This window comes from Colias eurytheme, chromosome 12, assembly GCF_061535395.1.
Source record: "Colias eurytheme isolate Ceu_HAF_F1 chromosome 12, ilColEury1 Martin Lab GWU primary, whole genome shotgun sequence".
Taxonomy (NCBI): domain Eukaryota; kingdom Metazoa; phylum Arthropoda; class Insecta; order Lepidoptera; family Pieridae; genus Colias; species Colias eurytheme.
Window position 1 is genome coordinate 5,818,482 of NC_142991.1, and position 24,344 is coordinate 5,842,825.

Below are 24,344 nucleotides of genomic sequence, written 5' to 3' on the forward strand. Positions count from 1 at the left end.
TTCGCGTTGTGCAGACGTGCTGTCTGTTCACCTGTCACTTATTTTTACTTCCCTAAATAATGGTTTGTTTCCATCAGTTTGGAAACAAGCTCGAATTGTTCCCATTTTTAAGAGTGGCAATCGTGAGTTCATTTCAAATTACCACCCAATCTCCATTCTTTCTACCTTGTCAAAGGTTTATGAGTCAATGGTTTATGATTATGATGTATTCTACAAGCATCTCATAGTCTTCTTTCTGAATCCAAACATGGTTTCGTGGCTAAAAAGTCCACAAATACAAATCTTGTCTCATATGTAAGTTACCTAATTGAGGCAGTTGATCAGGGTTACCAAGTCGACGCAATTTATGCCGATTTCTCAAAGGCCTTTGACAAGGTAAACCATTCAATATTAGCACAGAAATTCGAATTACTTGGAGTCTTGAATTGGTGCAAATCATATTTAGATACCAGGCCATCATCTGTTGTTCTCAATGGTTGTCAGTCAGAAAGTTATATTGCAACTTCAGGTATTCCTCAGGGCACGAATTTGGGGCCCTTATTTTTCAATGTTTCATTAATGATTGGCCGGATGTATTCAAACACTTGGCCGGATGTATTCCATACCTTTTTGCAGATGATCTCAAATTAATTCGCGTAATTTATTCAGAAACGGATCAAAATTTACTTCAATTAGATCTGGAAAAATTCAATAAGTGGTGTGTTTGTAATATGATGCTCCTTAAATTGTGAAAAATACTACCGCATAAAATTCACGCGCAACCGCAAGATCATAGAGTCTTCACTACATAGTATAAAATAAAGTCGCTTTCTCTGTCCCTATGTCCCTTTGTATGCTTAAATCTTTAAAATTACGCAACGGATTTTGATGCGGTTTTTTTAATAGATCCCCGATATCCCTGCGAACTCAGAACTCCAACATTTCGAACAAACTTAGGGAAGCATTCCCCAATGGTTAGACTTACCTGTGAGTATACGTTGTCGCAGAAAAGTCGCGTGAAATTGATATATGTATATATGTATTTCACAATTCACTTGCGGTATTCAAGCGTATTCTTAATAATCATTGCAATGAAACATGTTGATAAGCACAAAACTATTAAAAAAAAGTAAATATGTAATAATAATAGTAGTAAGCATTTGTTTTAGTAATATTAGTAAAAACATATTGCAAATTTGTTTTGGATCTACTTTGATAATTTATTATTTGTTTTTTTCCTTTGTATAATTGCACAGAAGTAATTGTGCGATAAAATCTATGTTCTCTGGAATTAATTTTTTCATTAAACTAAAATGTGCTAACATGCAGATATTGTTAATTGTTATCCGTTTAAATATATTTGTACTATTCTTGTAATTTTCTATTTGTAAAGAAACATAATACATATATTGTTATTATACGATAAGCAATTTTAGTATTAAGAGTTGTTAAATTATATATTTTCTTTGTTGGAAATTCTAAATAAAAATAATTACGTACAATGTGACTTCAGTTGCGAGTTGCGACGAGTATATAGGTATTTTTTTTTATTAGTTGAGATCTTGTAGAGATCGATCAAAGTCAATATTTCTTAAGCATTAACAATATTGTTATTGTAGTTATAATATTCTAAAAATAGAATTCAATTCCGATGAGTAATATCAAGCGCATAAATAGTACCGATGATTAGTTGTTGCGGGGAACTCCGAAGTGATTGTAAACATAATGTGCAATAATAAAATATGTACCTATAAAACAATAATACTCAATTGAATACACTATAATATACAATACTTATATTTGTTCTCAAATTTAGATAGATAAATAGAGGCCCGAATATGAAGATATTTCTGTGAAACTGGCAACATCAAAAATCCTACTAATATAAACGCGAAAGTTTGTGAGGATGTATTGATGTTTATTATTCTTCCACTTAAAAACTACTGAATCGAGTACAATGAAATTTGATGTGTCCGGTCGAGGTAGCTGAAGACCTAGAATACGATATAGGCTATTTTCTGTCCCGGAAATCCGACAGGAACGGGAACTATGCGGGTTTTTCTTTGAAGACGCAAGCGTCGCCGCTGTCGGAAATCTAGTTTATACATAAATGTTAAGTTCATTTCAAAAAATATACCTAATATTTTTATATTTAGACGTTACAATATAATCTGAATCTCCACAATAAAAGATACCGGAAAATCGACATGATTAAGCCCGACAATATTTTGTTAGAACTTTTACGTATGAAAGGACTAACCGGTGATAAAAGGGTCACGGCCTGTCTAGACTGAACTACAATCTAAAGTCTAGACGTCTGAATTATTTAGGATCCAACATTCGACGGGATTTCTATGTTAAATTGTACCAAAATGTTATTAGGATATAGAAAAACGGTGAAAAATCGAATGAATCCACTCGAGCTCCAGGATAGGACAACTCCAATTTGTGACCAATGAAACTGAAATATAGGTTAAACAATAACATTGTCATATGAATGCTGCAGAAATTATAAGAACAACACATCTTGTTTGCTTGAATGATTTGTTGTTTTCATATAGAAGTTTCCTCAAGCATCGAGCCTGTAGGTACTATACAGCTAACAGGAAAATCGAAAAACGTATGGAGCGTTTTTGATTTTTCCTTATTATGCCCAGCAAATGCCCGTAATGAATGTTTTACCTACTTTCAATGGTATGGAAAGAGCACAAACTAAGTAAGTACTACTTATTGTCTACATTATGCAACTTGAAACTTTTCCTTTAACTACAACAATTTACGAGGAAAAAGTCAACACACAATAACCACATGGATTAATAATTTGACTAGCAATATGGGAATTCCAATTCGGATATGAAAATAATTATTTAATTACTCATATAATGAAGTACTGATAATTTAGGAAACTTATCAATTTATAAACGGATTCTTAAATTAATGTTGTTATTGCTGATATTATATTATGTAAAATTTGCAATGTTAGTTGAAGGTTCATTTAGTTAGGTACCTACAAATATTTTGATAAAATTGATGTGAACGTTTTGAGAAGACAATATTTTTTTTAAAAACTTCCGCGAAAATAGTATGATATATCAAGCATTCCCGTTATACAAACATAAACAAACCTTTCTAAAGTTTTGCGAGGTAAAACAATAGAAAAGCGGTATCAAATCGCGTCGCAGTGAACCAATGACGCTTTTAACTCCCCTCATGTTTAGGTCACGCCGAGCGGTACCTCGCCGCTTGTTTGTTTACAAACGAAAACGAGGGCATCTCTCTTCTTTCAAAATAGAATGACTAAGAGAGGTTGGCAAAACAACTTGCGTCACTAGCGACGACCGCGGCGGTCGTTGCGCTCGCCGCTGTCACAACTTTATTTGAATTGCTTACAACGAATTGTGATAATGCTGAAAATCATTTCTGCTTTATCCTTAAAAACCCAAAAAACAAATGTAGAGTCATGATAATGTGCGGTTTTATAGGTTAGATATAGCACACTAAATATTGTATAGAGAGACTGCTGTAGTAGGCGGAATGGATTGGTCCTAACTCCTAATCAATATTTCTATGATATTTTTATAAAATAAAGCTACTACATATTTCAATATTGAGTCGGGGCAAGTAAGCAGTAAACTGCGTCAGTTTAAGTGGTTGCTAAAACTGACGCAGCTATTAACAAATTACTATGAGGATTTCAATTTTTTTTTTGTTGACGGTCTGACGACGACAGATATATAAATTATAAAGCACTAGCTTTCCGCCTGCGGCTTCGCCCGCGTTTTCAAAGAAAAACCCGCATAGTTCCCGTTCCCGTGGGATTTCCGGGATAAAACCTAGCCTATGTTACTCGTGGATAATGTAGCTTTCGAATGGTGAAAGAATTTTTAAAATCGGTCCAGTAGTTTATGAGCCTATTCATTACAATCAAACAAACAAACAAACAAAGTTTTCCTCTTTATAATATTAGTGTAGAAGTGTAGATGTAGAAAATAAAATATTTCATCAAAAATCAATTGCTGTTAACAGAAAGGTTTTGTAGAATTATATTTAGTAAATGGGTAATATGTATAAGTATGTACTTGCATTTAAAGACAAAATGGAAAGCAATTAATTTAATTACTTGAACAACAGCATTCGAGGAAACAGCAAATGGCTAATCCACTAGACATTATGTCAATCAAATACAACGGACCATAGACAAATTCATTATTACTAGAACTTCGACATAACACACCCAAATTTGTTATCTATATAAATAAAAAGCTCATATTACATAAACTAAAACAGGCCAGAGTACTGAAGAAAAAGCAAATAATGACTTTTCATATACACAAAACGTCGATTAACGTGTGATTATTACTATTTACCTTTAACTATTCGTAGAAATAGCGACAACAACAAAGTCAATATTTCATTCGCGGAATTCGCACATGGTGTAAGCTTTACAAGATCTATAAGGAGTACTTAGAATCAAATAAGGATGTCTAGAACACGCTGCAGTGTAATTACATTCTGACTTATTTATAGACTTATCTTAAAGTCTGTATTTAACCTGTATCTTATAAATTTATAATCGAAATAATAAAAAAAGTCTATGACTAGATCTTAAACTGAAATCTAAACATCAATATTTTTCAATGGAACTTGGTACTGTGAATGAATGAAATAACGATATCCGAATGATGAATATAACGATATCCGGTATTATTAGCGTATTATAATTTGTAATGTGGGCTAAAAGTCTAGGTTTTAACTACAAGTTAATAAAATTACGCGTTAAATTCATTCCATCCCGCTTTAATAATGTGTGTACATTAAATGTTACCATAGATGTCAACTGTCAATCATTTGAATAACGCACAAAAAATGTTTAGGAAACAGATAATGTCATACGTACGTACATAAATACGTTGTGAAATGCGAAAAAAAATCTAAATTAGTATATAATTACGTAAACGTTAACAAAACACGGGCTGACGTTGTGATATAACATCGCCGTATATAATCGCAAGTCATAATTACGCAATGAATAATAATAATTAATGTGTCAAGTCATTAAAGGATGAATATTGTCTACAAAATAAAAAAAGAAAGTGATAATCATCAATCTATTTATCCTACCACTGCAGTTTGTATTGTAAACGTATGTGTGTACTTACTTGAAAAAACAGTGATAAGGTTTTTTACGTAAGCATTTGACGAATAATTTCTGTTATCACAAGGGTTATGGTATTTATATAACCTAAATGTATATTGTATATGTGTGCCTTACCTTGCGCAATCGAATAATTAAGAGAGGACTCATAGCCAGCTGTTTAACTTCGTACAATGTTATATATGTATTATATTATGGACTATAATGTTTAAATTAATAGTTTCAAATAAAAATAAGATTGATTTCCATATTATGGTAAACATCATAAAACGTGATGAAAATCACACACTAAAGTAGAATAGTAGCATTGTTATGTAATTTTATGTTCCATAGGCATTCATTGATATTATTTTTATTACCGCTGATAAAATTATAATAAAACGGTTTTAATATTCAGTAGAGGATAAAAACATGTTAGATAACAACATAAACAAATTTACGAAATACACACATGCATCCCACAAGGAAAAAAATTCCTCGTGTGATGGTTTCTAATTTCTATTATATACATAACAAAAATTTTAATTACCACTCATGAATAAAAATAAATCATATAAACAGAATCGCAAAAGAACGAAGATACATATAACTATGACGATTGTATATTAAGAGCTGTAAATAATTACAACCATGGCCTCAGAAAACATTACCTATCCTATGGTCAAGTGAACTCATTACGCAATCATCACATGAGAAGTCGAAGAATCCGAGCGTTGGCGGCGCCACGACAATATTTCATCGTTGCACGTGCCAACGGTGTGCGTCACTACGTTCAACGTTGCTACAATAATGTTAACTCCAATAGCACAATACATTTACGTTATCGATTATTTCGCTTGCATCGTGTTTTTAAAAACATTATCTGATTCCAGTGAAACGATAACAGCGATTGCGGCTATCTAACGCCCATGTGTTTTGTACAATCTGTTTCGATATGAGGATGACATAAATAAGTGGAATTGGCGCCAAAGCTATCGGAGTGATTGGAAAACAATAATAATCTGTCATAACAATGACCGTAAGCTCCACGTTTTTGGTACGTGCTAGATCTATCGTTACTTCAGTATTCCGATAAGCAAAACCACGCAAGCATGAGTAACAACATAGTATAACAACAGAAGATAAGGTTCCGATAGAGCCAAGTTGAGAAAGTGTTTTGATACGCAAAATAAATAATAGAAGTGGGAACACAAGTATATTTAAATATCTAAACGAAAAATCATCTTTAGCTATCGAAGTTCTTACAATTTTCTATTGGGAAAATGATTGGAAAGTAAAAAAGATCTTCTGTGATAAACCCAAGTCCACTGTTAAGATCGGTTTAAGGCTTGGTCGTAAATTGAGCCAGGAAATTCTTTACAATCTAGGTCATGAGATGCACGATTAAGATTGTCTAAACATGGGCGTCCTTTATTTATTAAAGCTTAGTTGTAAAGAAGATCGCAATGATGCATACAGCACGAGATGACTCAAAATGATTCATGTTGAGCAAATAGGCGTGAATGAGCCGAGTGCGAATTTCGCCTTAAACATTACCAAAGATTCTATCTGATTTTGTTATTAACGAAATAGCTAATTTTATAAAAAATTGTTGGTAGAAAATTATATTCATGGCCGCACGCCATTTTCGCATAATGCTATATGTCTTAAAAACGGCGCAATCGTGCCGCAAATTGACCCAGACTGTCGACCTTATGCGCAACAACCTTCGGCATTAGCGGAACCCGGCATGTAAATACAGCAATGTGCTTATATAACGCAGTGCCCGCCCGCCTACAAGACGCCCCCGTGGCCCACCGCCGGCCGCCCACAGTGCAGCTGCACTGCACCACGACCTATGCCCTTTTCGACGCCTCTACGACCCATTAAACCTATAGCACTCAGATGCAATTTAATAAAAAGGCCATGCAAATTAAATGCCGCCTTACCAAGTATATGCTAACTATTACAAAACATAAACATTAAACTGTTAATCTTTGTTTTCTGCCATTATAAAATAAACATTAATATAAGAACATGTTTGCATAACTATGCAAAACAATTTAGCAAAACAACTGCACATTTTTGTACAATAACAAATCAAGAAAAACGGTTGCTTAATTTGCCGGAGAAGTGAATAATTTTATTTTTTGTTTACAAAATTTTGTTATTGCATTTTTTTCTGCCCAATTACTATACGATTTCAGATTAGAAACTAAATATAATGCAGCTTTATTTTTTCATTTGCTTAACCATAAATATATATTTGTTAGTTGCGTTCAGTTGCAAAAGATTATGCACAACTGTATTTAGATACCTACTGCGCAATTTTCAATAGAACGTCACGAGTCTGCTTCGAGAACCTTGACCAGTTAGCGGATGTAAGGATTCATTTTCAGTTTTTGTGACGCTATTGCTGTACAAATAAACACCAATCCATAAACAATTACCTATTTGCATAATTATTTTCAAGGAAAAGTGAAATAAATTTTTATTAATTATTGGTAAATTAATATATATTTTTTATTGCCAAAGATTAATACATTTTTTTCCATTCTTTTTGTAGGCACATAAGAATAAGTTGCGTGGGTATGACATCAAATGCTACAAATAATGATTTCTTACGTAGAGGATTACATAACAATTTTATTAGATGTCTGAAATTTACACTGGAAATTTTGAGAGCTATAATATATAGGTATATTTATTCAAGCCTCGTTCAACGTTTTGATGAAGTCATTAGGTACTTCCTAGGTACTTTATTTACCTACTGAACAATAATTTTACGTGCGTTGTTACTTGTTACGTACGTTACGATTTCATTAGTAATTCGCTTTATTGTTACCAACAGCGTTACGTAAGTGCTTAGATTTAATAGTATAGGTATATAGTATATAATATACAATAATACATATAGATCAAGCAGCAAGACACTACCTCTAGTACCTATATCTATAATATTAGTTGTTCTTGGAAGAAAACCAACGTTTATGTATCAAAACTCTTACGGGATGATGTACTTTATTAAACGCTAGAAAGTTCCTTATTGAGCATAGTATCTTATAGAAAATGATTTTCAAAGAGCAAGGGTAGTTTGCTTACGCACACGGTTATTTACTGCAGAATGCAAACTAGAGCTGGGTGGGACAGGGTGGCGTGGGGTGAATGCGGCGACAGGGGTGGTTGGGGTGGCTGGGTGTACTATTGACGCGACAACGCTACGTCATTTACGGCGCCACGTGGGCGATCAATAGTGACGTCGCCGAGCCTCGCCAGGGCGCGGGGCGGAGGGCGCCGCTGCGCGCGCACTACCCGCCGACCTACTTACGATTACGTTTCGACGTTTCACGTAGCTTCTACGTAATGCAATCGAAGTGCTACCCGAGAGGTCTGGGGACATTGGAACGGACGCATGCGCCTTTCGACCGTTTACCAGACGATATTCTGCAACGCGTCCTATATGTAATATCCATTCATTGCATTACATTGCATAATTTCTGCTATTGTGATATGTAGTGTTATCTATATTTTGCTTTACAGTCCGCAAATAGCGACAAAATATTTGATTAAAAATACTATAAACAATTATGTAATGTACCTTTACAAGAAAGCAAAAGGAATTATACGAGCTACCGTAAATTTCTTAAGAAAACAAGATTACGATGCATGCATAAAATTGTTGTGATTAAGTATACACGCGTATTAAAAGCGCTATTTAAGCAGTAAAATTACTACGGCAATCAAGATCGGTAGCTAGTAGCCGTGGCCTAGTTGTTTGTATGTCGCAGGCTGTCGCGCAGCTCGTCAACCTACTAATGGTACGGGAGCTATTAACGTTAAAAAAAAAGTCATTTTAGTATAGTTGGTTTTTTGATATACTGTTCCTCTTGACATTTCGGTTAGAGTCCGGGCTGTCTGGCTGGTCGCAGTGGTTGCGTTTTTTAGTGCGCATCTTATCTGTACAGGATAATTTCCTTAATTTTAAGTCATTTTTTAACGCGTAATTTTTAATATTTTGCCTTTAGATAGATCCATCAGACATAATTTTTTTATTGCAAGACGTTTTTTTCGTTGTTAAATAGGTGCCAGACGCAATTTTTTATTTCGTTTTTATAAAAAATTCAAATTATTTTAGAATGTCTGTCAATTTCATATTATGTTCTTCAAACATAATATAATCTAAAATTAATTAGCCAGACGCTAATTCGATTGTTAAGTATTAAATATGTACAAATAAAAACGTAGTGAAAGTAGGTAAGTATAACAATTTGGTGATTGTGTATATGGAGAGATAGTTTAAAGTGCAAGAGAGATAGAAAGGGTCGGCCGCGAAAATTAAATAACAATAAAAAATTACTTTTTTTTTCGAAAATATACGATGCATAGAAATTGAATTGTTCCTACTCTAGGATTCCCTGTGTTGTGGGAACAAGTACCTTCCATTGGTACATTTTATTCCTTAGGCTAAAAAATAAACTATTAGGGTACATCAACAATCTTCTATACAAAACAATTTTTTTTTATAACTAACTAGCGCCCCGCCTGGCCCTGGCTTCGCACGGGTGCAATGCTGATACTAAATACACTACAGAAAAACTGTGAACGTTGAATATAAAAACAAAGCGGCCCGCTCCGGCTTCGCACGGGTATAAAATATATAGCCGGGCGGCCAGCCGGTACCGCCGCAAACGCTACTTCCCGCAATTTTTAAATCTGTAATATCTTCGAAAATATTCACTTAAATCATACGGTGTAAAGGGCCATATAGATCTATATTAAATGAACAATGTATTCAAGGTCTTTAATTGGTTAAAGATTAATGCTGTACCTATTGGTTAAAATCGCTTCGAAAATTAGCCATTATTATTTGTCGTAAAAAGTAAATGACAAAAAAAAGTTATTGTGGGTTATCCATAAGAGATAGACATATACCATCACGGACTTTTCTGTCGACCTTTTCAATGTGTACTATTATAGTTAGTACATTATTTTGATAAAACTCGTAGGGTTCAGCCTGCGTTTGCACTGTATGTGGAAAAAATGTAATTATTTACGACATCACATTAGAAACCTCAAAAATAACAGTACTTTTCCACTATTTAATGGGTGTTATTATACATATAAACCTATTAAAAAAACCGCATCAAAATCCGTTGCGTAGTTTCAAAGATTTAAAGGGACATAGGGACAGAGAAAGCGACTTTGTTTTATACCATGTAGTGATGATGATAACAATATTAATTCATTAATCTTAATATATATACATAAATCTCGTGTCATAATGTTTGTCCTCAATGTAATTGTTTAACCTTCATTGATATAGATTTTATTCTATTTTCAATGTATGGTAACTTTAATATTTTATTTTTCACTTTTATGTTTTTTTTTTTTTTTCATTTTAGCTTTTATTTATAAGAACAAGTGTAATTAATATTGTATTCTTGCAATTATTTCCTGTCGCATAATTAAAATACACTAGCTGATGAGCTGCATGCTTCATTACTTTTTTTTATTTAAACACATTATTTAATACTTAACAATCGAATTAGCGTCTGGCTAATTAATTTTAGATTATATTATGTTTGAAGAACATAATATGAAATTTACAGACATTCTAAAATAATTTGAATTTTTTATAAAAACGAAATAAAAAATTGCGTCTGGCACCTATTTAACAACGAAAAAAACGTCTTGCAATAAAAAAACTATGTCTGATGGATCTATCTAAAGGCAAAATATTAAAAATTACGCGTTAAAAAATGACTTAAAATTAAGGAAATTATCCTGTACAGATAAGATGCGCACTACTAAACGCAACCACTGCGACCAGCCAGACAGCCCGGACTTTAACCGAAATAGCAAGAGGAACAGTATATCAAAGAACCAACTATACTAAAATTCTCACTTGTCAACGTCGGTAGCTCCTATACGATAACATGCCTACGCTAGACGCCTTTAAACCTGTCACCTCACTAAGCCTATGTTATTTATTGTACCTATTTATAGTTACAGCGCACTACAAAGGTTTCGTAATTAGTGATTATCTGTTAAAACACGCAATGACACATGCGCATAGATTTAGCCTGAGAACGCGCAACTGTATTTACCTTGGTTGAATGATACAATCATATGATTAAAGTTGGAATTAAATAATTTTTAATACAATCCTTAACCCCCAAATTTTATTTATTACTAAAATAAATTACTGAATATTTTTGATATGAAATCCAATGCATCCAGTCCGTGCATGGCGGGTACGTAATTTTGTTTTGGTTATAGCTGTGTACAATTTGACACAGTTTCGAAATGCTTGCATGTACTGCATAGGCCACACATTATGGCGCTGCTGCGTGCGCACATTTTGGAACCGGTTTATTTGAATCAATACTGAAGGCCCAAACAAACCGAAGCAGCGTGGGCAAGTGACCCATTTTCAGGCGACTAGGCCATCCCCACCATAACCCACCTAGATTATTTAGGTGTATCTGCAAAATCATTTCTGCATTGCTTACTTTTTCAAATAAATAATCAAAACTTTTCCGGTACGGTAAACTTAATCATATTATTTACAAACTGTTAAATAATAATTAATTGCATAGTATTTTGATGTTTTCTCTCAGAAAAGATAAATAATATAAAGTAAATTTAGGGATAAAAAAAGATTATTATGTATGCAGATTTTAAGATAGATCCTATTTTTTAAATAAGACTTCTGCAACGATGCTGATTATAAATACATATATGCAATTGTCAACTGTCGCTGCAGAAATGAAAGCAATTAAAACAATATATTTTTAAAGAATTATGTTCTTTAGAACTCAAGACATCCGGAAAAAATAAGGTGACTGTTGTGTTGTTTTCATTCCATTTAATAAGTTCACGCTGTATGCATACATGACACAAACAATATATTTTTTGTATATATAATCTTGCTTGTTTATAAATAATGACTACGAACATCCTGTTTGGCTTCAGCAACAAATGTCAACATACCCAAACAAGAAGTTTCCTCTGTATTTCCCGTATTACTCTGTGTAAGTGACCCCATATGAAAACCAGAAAACAAGTAAATAAATTGCTCTGTCAGACTGAAACTTACTTTTCCATCAATGTTTACAGAGGAAAATCTAGCACATCTGATAGCTCTTATGCAACTACCACTGTACCAATATCGAGGCAGTCATACGTAACTTTTCTCTGTTTTGAAAAAATAATTTGTAACCAGGAAAATAACAATCACTAATTGCGGATACTGTAAAATATGCGGGTTTTTACGAAACGCCAAACAACGATATCTATGCGAGTCAACATTGATAGCAAGGTAGTTAAGTTATAGTTATACTAGCTTTCCGCCCGCGGCTTCGCCCGCGTTTTCAGAGAAAAACCCGTTCCCGTAGGATTTCCGGGATAAAACCTATCCTATGTCCTTTCTCGGGTATCAAAATATCTCCATACCAAATTTCATGCAAATTATTGGTTTAGTAGTTTAGGCGTGATTGAGTAACAGACAGACAGACAGAGTTACTTTCGCATTTATAATATTAAGTATGGATATTCTTTATTGCACACAATTTTTAATTTTACAATACAAGGATATTAGAAGCGATTGGCGGCTTTATTTATTTATTTATTTATTTATAGATGCACCAACAGTAACTCAATTTGTAACATTATATAAGTAATCGTACATAAAGTCTTAATCTAAATTGGCTACTAATTATAGGTACATACAGCATTACTTGAGAATTGGATTGAATTTAGTATTTTATTGCTAAATAGCAATTTCTTCCAAGCAACCAGAACCAAGCATAAAGTTTACAGTTGCAAATTTGCAAGGTAGCGCAATTAAAATGGGTAAGTGGTTGATATTGAAGTAAAAGTTTGTTTAAAACTAATTTGACAGAACCCAAACAAACCATCACGGGCTGGTGACCTAAATTCCTTCGGCCGGGGGCGGAGCGGTGCAACGAATGAATCATGCATCAGCACCGACGTAAACGCTCCTCTTAAAAATTCTATTCTATTTCAGAATTATACGTCCTACTTCATCAAATTACACTATTGTTTGGTATACAATTGAACGTTCCAGTTTTTTGTTATGGTATCATGTTCCGTTGCCTTGTCTTTTATTAGAGCCGTTGTAAAGTGATATCACTAGTTCCTTGTGATACTACAATCGTAACCGTTATAGAGCAGACGATTGTCTTATGCGCTGATTACACCTAACGAGTACAGTGGCGAGTCAGTAAATACGCTCTCGGCCGAGACAGTTGCCGAACCGAGTGGGTGTTTACACGTATTTCACTAGTGGCGAGTCAGTTCAGTTTTGATCACGACGCGGACGTCTGCAATGGAACGAAAAAAAAAGAATTTAAACGGGTTTTAAATCGGCTGTTACCAGATATTATTAACGAATTGTGGGATTTATTAGAAATAATAAATAAAAATAATAATTCTTTGAAAAAATACAATGACGAAACGAACGAGTGGCGAGTGGCCGAGTGACGCGACGAGTGCGTGTTTATACCTGCCGAGCGGGATAGCGAGTGGGTACTCGGCCGAGTAAACAAATTGGGATTCTAGTGACTGTCTCGCCGCTCTTCTCGGCCGAGCACTCGTTGAAGTGTTTATACCAACCGAGCACTCGGCCGAGGACACTGACTCGCCACTGTACTCGTTAGGTGTAATCGCCGCATTACGGAGAGTCTAGCATCGAATGACCCAGATTGTGATCGAATAAGCGACCACTGAACGTCGAAATTCAAAACACGCAAGCAAATTTCACAATGTAACATGTTTTCCCTTTGGCTTTTCTCCAAAGTATCTCCATTCAGTTTTTATTAATGAAAATATTCCCTCCATTAAAACCGAATAAGATGAGTCATAAAATTTTATTCAATAAAATTTCAAAGATATTTGCAGAATTAATGTTTTCAGTTTCAGAAATCACTTTAAACTTAATTTAAATAATACTATTTGTATGCAATATTAATATTTATTTGTTTCTCGATTTTTAGGTAAAGGTACTAACAATATAATATCATTTTTTCTAGCAAAATAGTTCCTCGTGACCTTACAATAGCCGTGAGTAAAAAGTTAGAAACAATGAGGTTAAGCGGTTGCACGGTTTTGTTACACAGGCAAGTACGAGCGATGAAAAATGCACGCTAGCGACCTTAGCCCACTTGCAACCGTCTTGGCGGCGCAGGCGCAGCCAACGAGTAAACACGATCTAAACAAAACGGTAATGAGAACACAAGCAATATTGACAGCTATTCTAGTCACTCAATTATTGACGAAATAAAAAATTCTACAAAAATATAAAAACGATTTACAGATAATAAAACATACTTCAAAGGTTACAGTCATAATAACTATGCAATGTCATCACAACTCATTAGTAAACCGTTAAAAATAAGTTGAAATAGAATTTATATTCTCAGATACATAATGTAGGACAGCCTTCGTGACGTTCAAATTCCAAATTGTTAACTTCAAACGTCACGATCATAAGATTATTGATAAATTCAAAGATTCTATACATATAAGTTATTAAGTTAGAGTGTAGAATGCAATGGGCACATGACGGCCGCGTGAAACCCAGAGCCAATAGCCGGCGATCTTGTGACACGATTTCAAAACAACCGGTGTGCGCTGACAATATGTGGTAAACTGTGTTTGTTAGGTCCTAACTAGATAGCCCTTCGAATGATTAGTGACTTGATATGACGGTTCATTATTTCGATTGAGTATGTTGCGCTTATTGTTGAGAATGAGGGTAGCAAGAAATATTTTAACAAATATTTCAGATAAAAAATAATTAAATTTAAAAATAAAGTGAATGTACTATTATATTACATTTACGGTAAAACCCTGTTTATCATTGAAATTTAAGTATAATATAACAAATATTATACATATAATTTTCGGCATATCAATACAATGGTAACCTATTAAAAACTCGAATTTCTATTACCCGAATCTTAAAACCCCGAAAACGGTTGTTAGAACTTTTAAAAGACAGATGTAATGAATGACAAATTTTTAAAATTCCTTTTTTAATTTTCCAGATGAATCAATTTCGACCATATAATCGTATAACAGACAAACTATTGCCAGATTTTCATAATCTTTTTATTTGATTTCCATACAATCAGTAAGTAAATAAACATTGTCAGTAAGTAAATTTATTGTTTTACTTACCTATTACAGAAAGGTTTAAGTATCAAATTCGACTCAGTAGGTTAGGTTAGGTTTGAACTGCGACCCCCCATGCACGAGCCGAGCGAGCGAAGCGAGCGTGCCGCGGCAGCGGCCGGCGAGTGCCAGAACCGACTCGCTATTGTTTTACTTGCCCATTACAGAAAGGTTAAAGTATTAAAATCTATTCAGAAGGTTAGGTTAGGTTCGTGCTGCGTCCCCCTGGAAGGATTACGTTTTGCTGGATATAATTTATTTGAATTTCAAAACTCTGGACATTGTTTGCCTGGATATCAATTAACTGTATTTCAAAAATTTGTGTTTTAAAAATCTGGCTTTCGTGCATATATATGGATTACGGTCATCTGGATTTTGTGCATTTAGATTTCGTATGCCTGGAACTCATTCGTCTGGATTGTAAAACGTCGTACAAATAAAGAAATGGGCAAATGAAATTCGGAGTTGCGATTATATGGCAAACAAAACTTCGAAATTTTAAAATTCGGGGTTATGAAAAAATGTCCAAACGTATTCTGGAGTATGATATTCGGAATATTAAAATTCGAATTCGGAATATTAAGATAGGTAACCCAATACAATGCATACCTACAATAGAAACTACTAACATGTAAAACTCTAGTGAAAGTGTGCATGCTAAATCCGATAATATGAGAATTTCACATACGGAAGTGAGAAAAAATACAGATAGATAAACTGTGGGACGTTCCCGTGGAGTTTCCTTTGTTGTTTACTTAATAATATCTTATATGGCAGCGTGTGAATGTTAGAATTATCTCACGACGTGAATACTCCGTCAATGCAGTTTACAGTTGGTACTAGAGTCGGCATGTGAGTGACAGCGCGCCGACCTTGCCGCGGCCTTTTGAATTGAGCAACGTCAACAAGTAACAAAAACATGTTAAATGTACTATTAGCATTGAAACAAACAAAACAAACGAATACAATCAAAAAGCCATCACAAACAGGAAATTGAAGCGCCATCGCTTATTAGGTGAAACGTTACACGGAAAATCATACGTAAAAATAAACAAATAGTAATATTTATAGTATAGAGTATGTAGAGAAATCATCATTTGCTTAAAATTTTATAAAAATATGACCAACTACGAAAAAACTAGAATTTCTTCTTGTAATGCTTGTTCAAAGTCCTAAAAATACCGTTGATCCATTTGATCAAAACAAATCATTACAGTTGGTATTCACAAATTAATTTATAATTTTTAAAAACATTAACATTCCCAAATATTTAGTACATATTTAATAGGCTATTCAAAACCAATTTGGTATGCATTAACCTTTCGATAAAAACAAAGGGGTTTTACCTTTCGCTGCAAACTATTTATATCTAACAACTAACAAGTAACAACATCCGTCATTGGAATAAAAATAGATAATCATGTTTACAAATCCGCATTACGATGACAAAGTAAAAACGCAAGTGCGATAATGTATTCAGATTTCGACGACTCATTTGCGGATAAAGAGGCGAGAATGCCTTGAGTATTTATTTACGTTATTATTTATTGAATTTTTAAATACAGATAGCGATAAGAGCGGACTAAAGCGCGAGTCGTAGTCGTAGATGATTGTGCAATCGTTGTTTTGCAAATCTCCGCCTCTGGCAAGGCTGTCGACACGAAGCCAACGCGTGCGGGCTGGAGAGAACATTGGATCCTGTTCACAATGTACTTTGTCTCTCATCTAGACATTCCATTTGCAGCAATACATTATTTAAGTTACTGTTATTTGAACACTATAATAATTATTGACACACGATAAGTTTAACATTATAAAATAACGATGATAAAGATTTTGTACTTTTTGTATAACATTTGCTTATCATATAAAAATATAGCGACAAATAATACTATCCGTTGAAAATATTTATTTGTTAGGTTTTCTAAGATCAAAAGTAACTAAGAATTTCTCATTAACTAAAGAAATGAAAGACGTGTGTACTAGGTTTCTGACGGTACACGTTTCAGTTTTAGTTAACAAAAATGTAACCTCAAGTAGGTTACATTTTTGTTATATCATCATAAATGAAGTCTCACGCAAACTGTGGCTTAAAACGTCTGCAATAAAAACAACAGCATTAACGATATATATTAGGTAATTGTTTTTACTCCGGTCGAGTTTGATCCAGTTTTAAGAGCGCTATGCTTTCAGTGCTGATAGACAAACACGACCCAGAGGTGTGTAACAATGAAGTAACAGCTCTCCGCCGTCAAAACACCTTGCGCAACGCACTCGCATTCCGAGAGCCCTCGATGCTCGGTGTCACTACTCCACTTAGCTTTCATTTTCTATAAATAAAACGACCAATGTTTTTCTGTAATAAAATATCTATACGTCGGATTGAATTTCAGCCTGAACTTTGAGCCAGACTTAGCAATCTAACAATCTCGAATCTCGATGATTAGGAACGTAGAATGTTATCTCGTCAATACGATTGCAAAAATTATTAGTTTAGATAATGTTGCCTGTAGATATTGAGGAACCATACTTTGTATCTGTTCATGTTAACAACGGAATCCATAAGAATACGAACATTGAATTATTCAAATGTTCGATTTAAGACGAACAAGTAAAAAACCAACGGAAGGTGAGTTAAATTTAGCTCGGTTTTATAGCTTCTATGATATTTTCGGTGCCTAATTACAATTTTAAATTAAATGTCTATGCCAAATCTATTCGATAAAATGTTGGCACGTCAATCTGAATCCGAGTCGTCGGCATTTCATTACGCGTCTAAAATCTTTCAGTATAATCACATAATTTATTTAAAACGTCTCATAATAAAACTATTTGTTACTTGTGGTAATAAAACTGCTCTCTATCATGTTTTCTACAGAGACGTGGACGCTACGTGGACGTGGACGAGACGCTATTCCACCAAAAATGCAATCACTGAAGCATGCAGCATGAATGGATTGTCGACTTTCTATTTACATTTGGTTCAGAAAAGAAATTTTAAATTTCACTATTTGCTATTTATACATAAATATGACACTTTTTAGAAACTTTATTTGTAAGATTCAGAAATACTTTGGTAAAACACGAGACTTTACTTATATAATTAAAAAATTCAAGAAACAAGGATTGGAATTCTGAAGATATTTTTTTTAATGCAGAATTCTCTTGGAACTTGGAACGTTCAATTACAGTCGGCTTCCTTTGTAAACAGGCTATGTTCGCGATTATGACACCATTCCACTCCAAAACGAACGCAAAACAGTTATGTAACGTAGAAAGTTGCAATTCTCATTTACCGTAAGGCGGTATCTAGACTGTTGTGAAGACTTGCCGTCTAGCGGGTTGTTCTCGATGTTTCTCATTCGAAACAACTACCATTGCCGCAAATTGAGAAAAAACAATGTGGCAACGAAGTGGAAAAGATGCATAGTTTTTCCCTGGCGTACGCTAAATAATACTCGTTTTAATGGCGCTTTCTTCATTAGTTTTGTGTTTGAATTCCTCGTTCAAATTTTGTTTCGTATAAAGGGTCAAAATACTTTACTATAATTACCAAAAATAGCCGACAATATCCAAACTCATCAATTGAGTAAAATATAAATTATGGTACCTGCATTATGACAATGTGAGGAGGGAAATCCTCCTCTGAAACATTATACACATATTGAGTCCTGCATATTTTCAAATATTATTCAATACACAGAATGAGCGATGACGTTTTATCTTGTAAATCTGCATTGTCTAATAATTACGTCCTGTTTACGAGAAGAGAAGCTTTATAAAAGAAGCGGCCTCGCATCGAATGCAATTATGGCAGAGCGGCATTCATGGGCGCCGTGGTCACGTTGTGTTGTTTGTAAACACATACATGCTACATGCAACATACCGAAGGTTATTACTAGTTTCACTTTACACAGGAAATGTCACACGTACGATATCCGTTTTCACGGAACGTCTAAAGATTGTAAGTGATGAATTAATTATTACTTATTATCCAAAATAATTTCCTACGTTAAAAGGCACATGCAGACATTTTGTTTTGTTGAATAAGGAAGGCGCGTAAGATCATCGAAAACATAGTTGATTTGTTAATATGTACGTATAATGAGATATTTCATAAAATGTTGGCTTCATAAATCACAATTCTGAATTCGGGTATGGACACCTTGTGCTGTGTGATTTTTAACAATTGTCACAACAATACATGGCCAGCTTGGCTAATTTAATAGGTCTGCCGGCTGCCCTTGGTCTGCCGCAACAGCGTTTGCGCTCCCGTATATAATAGAAAATTCTAGAGAACTTTAAATTATTCCATTACTTTCATAAAATATATAATATGTTCTCTTTTATTGCAAATTTTTAAGCATAAATCTATCATTTAATGTGTATTTTTTTTTTATTCTGTTGTATGTATGTACTAGAAATTCGACGCCATATAGGCATAAAATTTTATCAAAGTAAGGCTATTTAAACTTAGATTTTCTTTGAATTTTTGAATAAAAGTACTTAAAATTCCTCGAATACTTTTTAGGATATCTCAGTGTCTTTATTGTTGTATATTTTATAAGAAAACTTCTTTCTTTTAAATTCTGTGTAAACTACAAAGACACGAACATCCCGCATTGAAAAAATATTTGATGATTGAAACACGCGTCAGGTTATTGGCTACAATCTGGACAATGAAAATCAATAAATTGTCTCGGACACTTTTTAGATATTGAATAAATTTTTAATTTAAGATATTATAACACATTGTTACTAATTTAGTTTTCCTTAACGAGCTCCTAAAGAATTACAGAAACAAGTAAAATCATTCTAAAATCGATACGGACCCTTAATATATTTATTTTTTAAGTTTCTCTTAATTTATTTAAGACGCAGTTTCACAAATTTATTTATAAATACAAAATATGTATTTCAAAGTAAACGTAATATAATGATTTATAATGAATGAGTGCGTAAAATGAAACAATGAATAGTATTAGTATTATCGTGAATATTATGACTCCTAGGTTAAGAATTTTAGTTGAACTCTGCCCGAGCAGATATGTACAGTAAAAGTTCTTTATTCGCGGGCAATAGGTTCCGTAAATGTGCCGCGAATAGAGAAACCGTGAATATGGAATGGTAATTTGTATGGGGTTATAGGGGATACGTTCCTAGGTGACGAAATAAGGAAGCAAATTCATAAAGAAATCAGTTTTATTGAAATTTTTGACCATACATATTTATTAATTACCATTTAATTAGGAATAATCTTCAGGTTTAGGCAATGGCTTAGCACTTTTCACCCGTTTTTTAGTCGACATTATAAATTCGTAGTTGTAGTTCAGGCGTTTTCTAAGGATAACAATTGATTTTTATTTAGGTTAATACATATATGTATGTACCGATGTACCGATTCGATCCGCGAATAAAGAATTTTGGCCCGCGAATATAGAAATTAGGTCGCATTTTTTCCACCCGCGAATAGTGAAACCGTGAATGAAGGAAGCGCGAATAAGGAACTTTGACTGTAGCTATTGAACGATGCAAATAGCATTTAGTATTCATTATGTTTCTTTTAATTCATTGAAATCATATTGCAATTTGCATTACAATTTGTCAACTTCTCTTCTTTTATATATCGTTTCTAAAATAGCTTATTATGTACCTATAAATAAATTTTACGTTTTATAGGATACTCCCAAAAAGTTCAATATTATTTGAGATCTATAATGGTCTAGTGCGGTCTACGGATTTGTCGACGGATATCGGTCTACGGTTATAGGAGGTCTGTAAGCTTACGAGCGGCGGAAACAAAAATAAGTTTTAAGTTACATATGGTGTGTTATTTTGTAACTTGACATAAAATTAAGTAAGTATTTCAAATTAATAATTAATTTAACGAATACTTTGAATCATTAGGTACGTCTAGTCTTGATGGAACTGTATTTTATAGTTTTAGCTGAAACATGCTCGGAAATAAATTGTAAATGTAACATAACCGAAGAACAATACAACAGACATTAAAAATATATTTATCTCGAAAATATTACAGTAAGTACCAACGTGCAAATATCTATAAATAAGTACGTGCTTTTTTATTTCCGGGTCAAATTTCGAGTAATTCATGCAGTAGAACATCAATTCCAAGTGTTCAGCGGCTGTCAAGAGTTACACAGATCGTGCTAGAAGACGAAACAAAACACGCCATGCGCTGTAGGTATGTAACTAATGCGCAATCAAAGGAAAGTCCAGTATAAACAGCGTGATTCAGTGTTTACGAGTACAGAATGACCGAGTTACCATGTTAGGTGGTGACTCTTACCTCGTTCCGATGTCACGATCTGGGTACGTGCAATGCCTTCACCTAGTTATCACCTCCTGTAGATGCTCGGATGTCTTCTAACGCCTGCAAAAGATACTCAGTATTATCAATCATGAATGGTATTTTGAGATATTATACTCATAAAAAGCTTTCGTTTTTTAGTGGCTATGAAACTATTGTATGTACTCCGACTGACACATTCGCTGAAAATACCTACCTATGTCGTTTTACTATTTCGTGTAAATAAATATAATACCTACTTCATAGATAAAAAAAGACGTGTGGCACTCGGGGACTGCCGCGGTAAAGCTATTGCATGCTATGCCTTCAAGCCACTCCTCCGTGCCCGTCGGAGTGAGGAGCGTGAGGTTTTATTCGTTACGGAATTTCTGGATTCGGTCCCCGCGCTCAAGGCCCGCGATAGAAGCTATGCAATAGCTTAAAAAGATAGGCCTAATAGTGTTAGAAATCAACAATACTGATTTACCAAAGTTACCCAATAATATCCACCTTGGTTTAGACTTTAGTAGCGGTTTGAATACGACATACCGAGGTTCGTAATTCAATGGACTAACTTTATATCCATAGACGTATGATATTATCATGTGGTAACCGAATTTTAGTTTTGAAGTAGACGCTCCAAGTCGTCTACTAACAAGCTGGATATTTTGACATGTAGGCAACTTAAATACCACGAAGAATGCTCGTGACATTTATACATATATTACCAAGTTAGCTATTGCCACTTAGTTTATATGGCGAGTTTATATGGCGATACTTCGAAGATATGAAATATTAAAAATAATTAAGAAGCAAGATCAAATTAATTAGGTAGTTTAAGTAGACAATATCTGTAGTGACTAGTGTAATGTCCACTTCTAATTTAAATAAGCGAATTCAACCAGGCTCTCACCTGAAGATACCTGTCTTACGATGTTGAATGGGCAGCTGGGTAGGAAACAATAAGCTCAAATCCTATCAAAAGTCCCTGAACACATTACACAAGGACAAGGTGGGTAGGTATAAAGTATCTGGTTTTCTACTTCGTAATATATTTTTAAGAACATATTGGGTCAGTAAGCGATTTCCCTAATCTTGCAGTTTAATTTGTATTCCCTAATTTTTTTTCTATATCTAGGTTGTATTATTGAAATTCGATAATATTTTTAATAAATAGAAACCTTAAACTTTTGGTATTTTATAATATCTATTTTGATAAATGAACGACATTGAATTGACAAGATTAGATTCAAGGCCGTCTGGTATATTCAGTGAAAGTTTGGTTATGTGTACTAGGATAATGTTAAACTATTCCTTATATTAATGATATAAGAAACACATGGAAATATCCACAGATCTGTAAAATATAGATAAAAACAAATTCTAACATACCATTTCAGTTTCCGTTCTATGAATTGACCTCGTTAATTCGTTGTTGCCAAATTCTTCACACACCACGTTTATAAAGACTCAACAAAGAATTATTGATCAATTTAAACCACTTTCACCTTATCAACAAAATCACAAAGCGCTTCGAAAACAAAAACAAAATTTAATAACTCCTTTAATCATTTTTCAAAAAAAGTATTATCATTTTATCAGACAGACACAAGTCATAGACCTAAACGTCAAAAAAACAAAGCACCATTACGGTACGATTCAGTTTATACAGCGACATCTAGTTCTCACTCCATAACATGTAACGTAATTTTCTAAAATAACAACTTATGAAAAAGTCTTTAGTTTACCAACTTGTTGACTGTTGAATCTGATTTAATTTAAAATGCAGCCAAATTTAATATCTTATTAAATGATGGATTAAAAATTTATTTATTAGATGTTTTAAGTTAGCGTATGTACTTTCTTTCAACGCCATCTATGAATTGTTTAGATTACTAATTGTAAACTATCTTTACTTCTTAGTTCTTTGTAGGTGTTTGTAAGCATAAAGCCTCAGAGGAATATGCTCTGAGCATAAAGCAGTTCTATTACGAATCATAAGAAATAAGAGATGGTTCTAAGTTTAATATCTACAAAAAAAAATACTAAGTAAGTACCTACTAACTTCCACTCAACGATCGATACCTAGTATGGAGGAAGAAAATATTATTATAATTTACCATGACTGGTGTAACTATTCCCCTTAATTAAATAAAATGAATAAAATAGAACAAGAATTTGAACTGCAGGCTACATGTGCATCTTCCATTGGGCTTTGTTTCTAATAACGTCCCGATCCCGATAAAGTAATGCTAGTAATGATTAAATGCGTGAATCCAATATTGACGTTGCGTTCTGCGTTGTTCACGCTTCAGCGACTACCTACGCGAAAGCCTCACCAAATACAATGTGACTAATAATATAATTTTTTGTGCGGTTATTGAATGGTGTGTGCATCGCGACCAGTGATCACGACCGACGGAAGCGAGACTGTATCGCGATTGATTCACATATTGTAGCATGGTTATCAGAGCTTCGCGACTGTATCGGACACCGGTGCGGAATCAGACAGCATCGATGGAAAGGCTAAAAAAAATGATTTATTGTCATAACTAACTAAACCACGCAGTTTTAACCACATCATGTATGATAGAATATTCAACACGAATAAAAAATTATTTTAATTCGAATCGGTAGTTGCCGATATTAGCTCTCAAAAAAATAAAGGTATCAACTAGGTAGCTTTTATAGTGGGTTGGTGTTGATAATACAATATGGGTTATT

At 33.8% G+C, this 24,344-nt stretch overlaps 1 protein-coding gene across 1 annotated transcript in view; it reads right to left on the reverse strand.

The window, feature by feature from the left end:
* Pdk1 (Phosphoinositide-dependent kinase 1) overlaps positions 1 to 23,241 on the reverse strand; it is a 62,092-nt gene extending 38,851 nt beyond the window's left edge. The window contains exons 1-2 of the mRNA XM_090107664.1: positions 23,013 to 23,241; positions 21,621 to 21,704 (exon numbers count right to left, since the gene is read on the reverse strand). The gene's annotated coding sequence lies outside the window, so the exon portion shown is untranslated. The remainder of the gene's footprint in view (positions 1 to 21,620; positions 21,705 to 23,012) is intronic.
* Between the last annotated feature and the right edge of the window lie 1,103 nt (positions 23,242 to 24,344).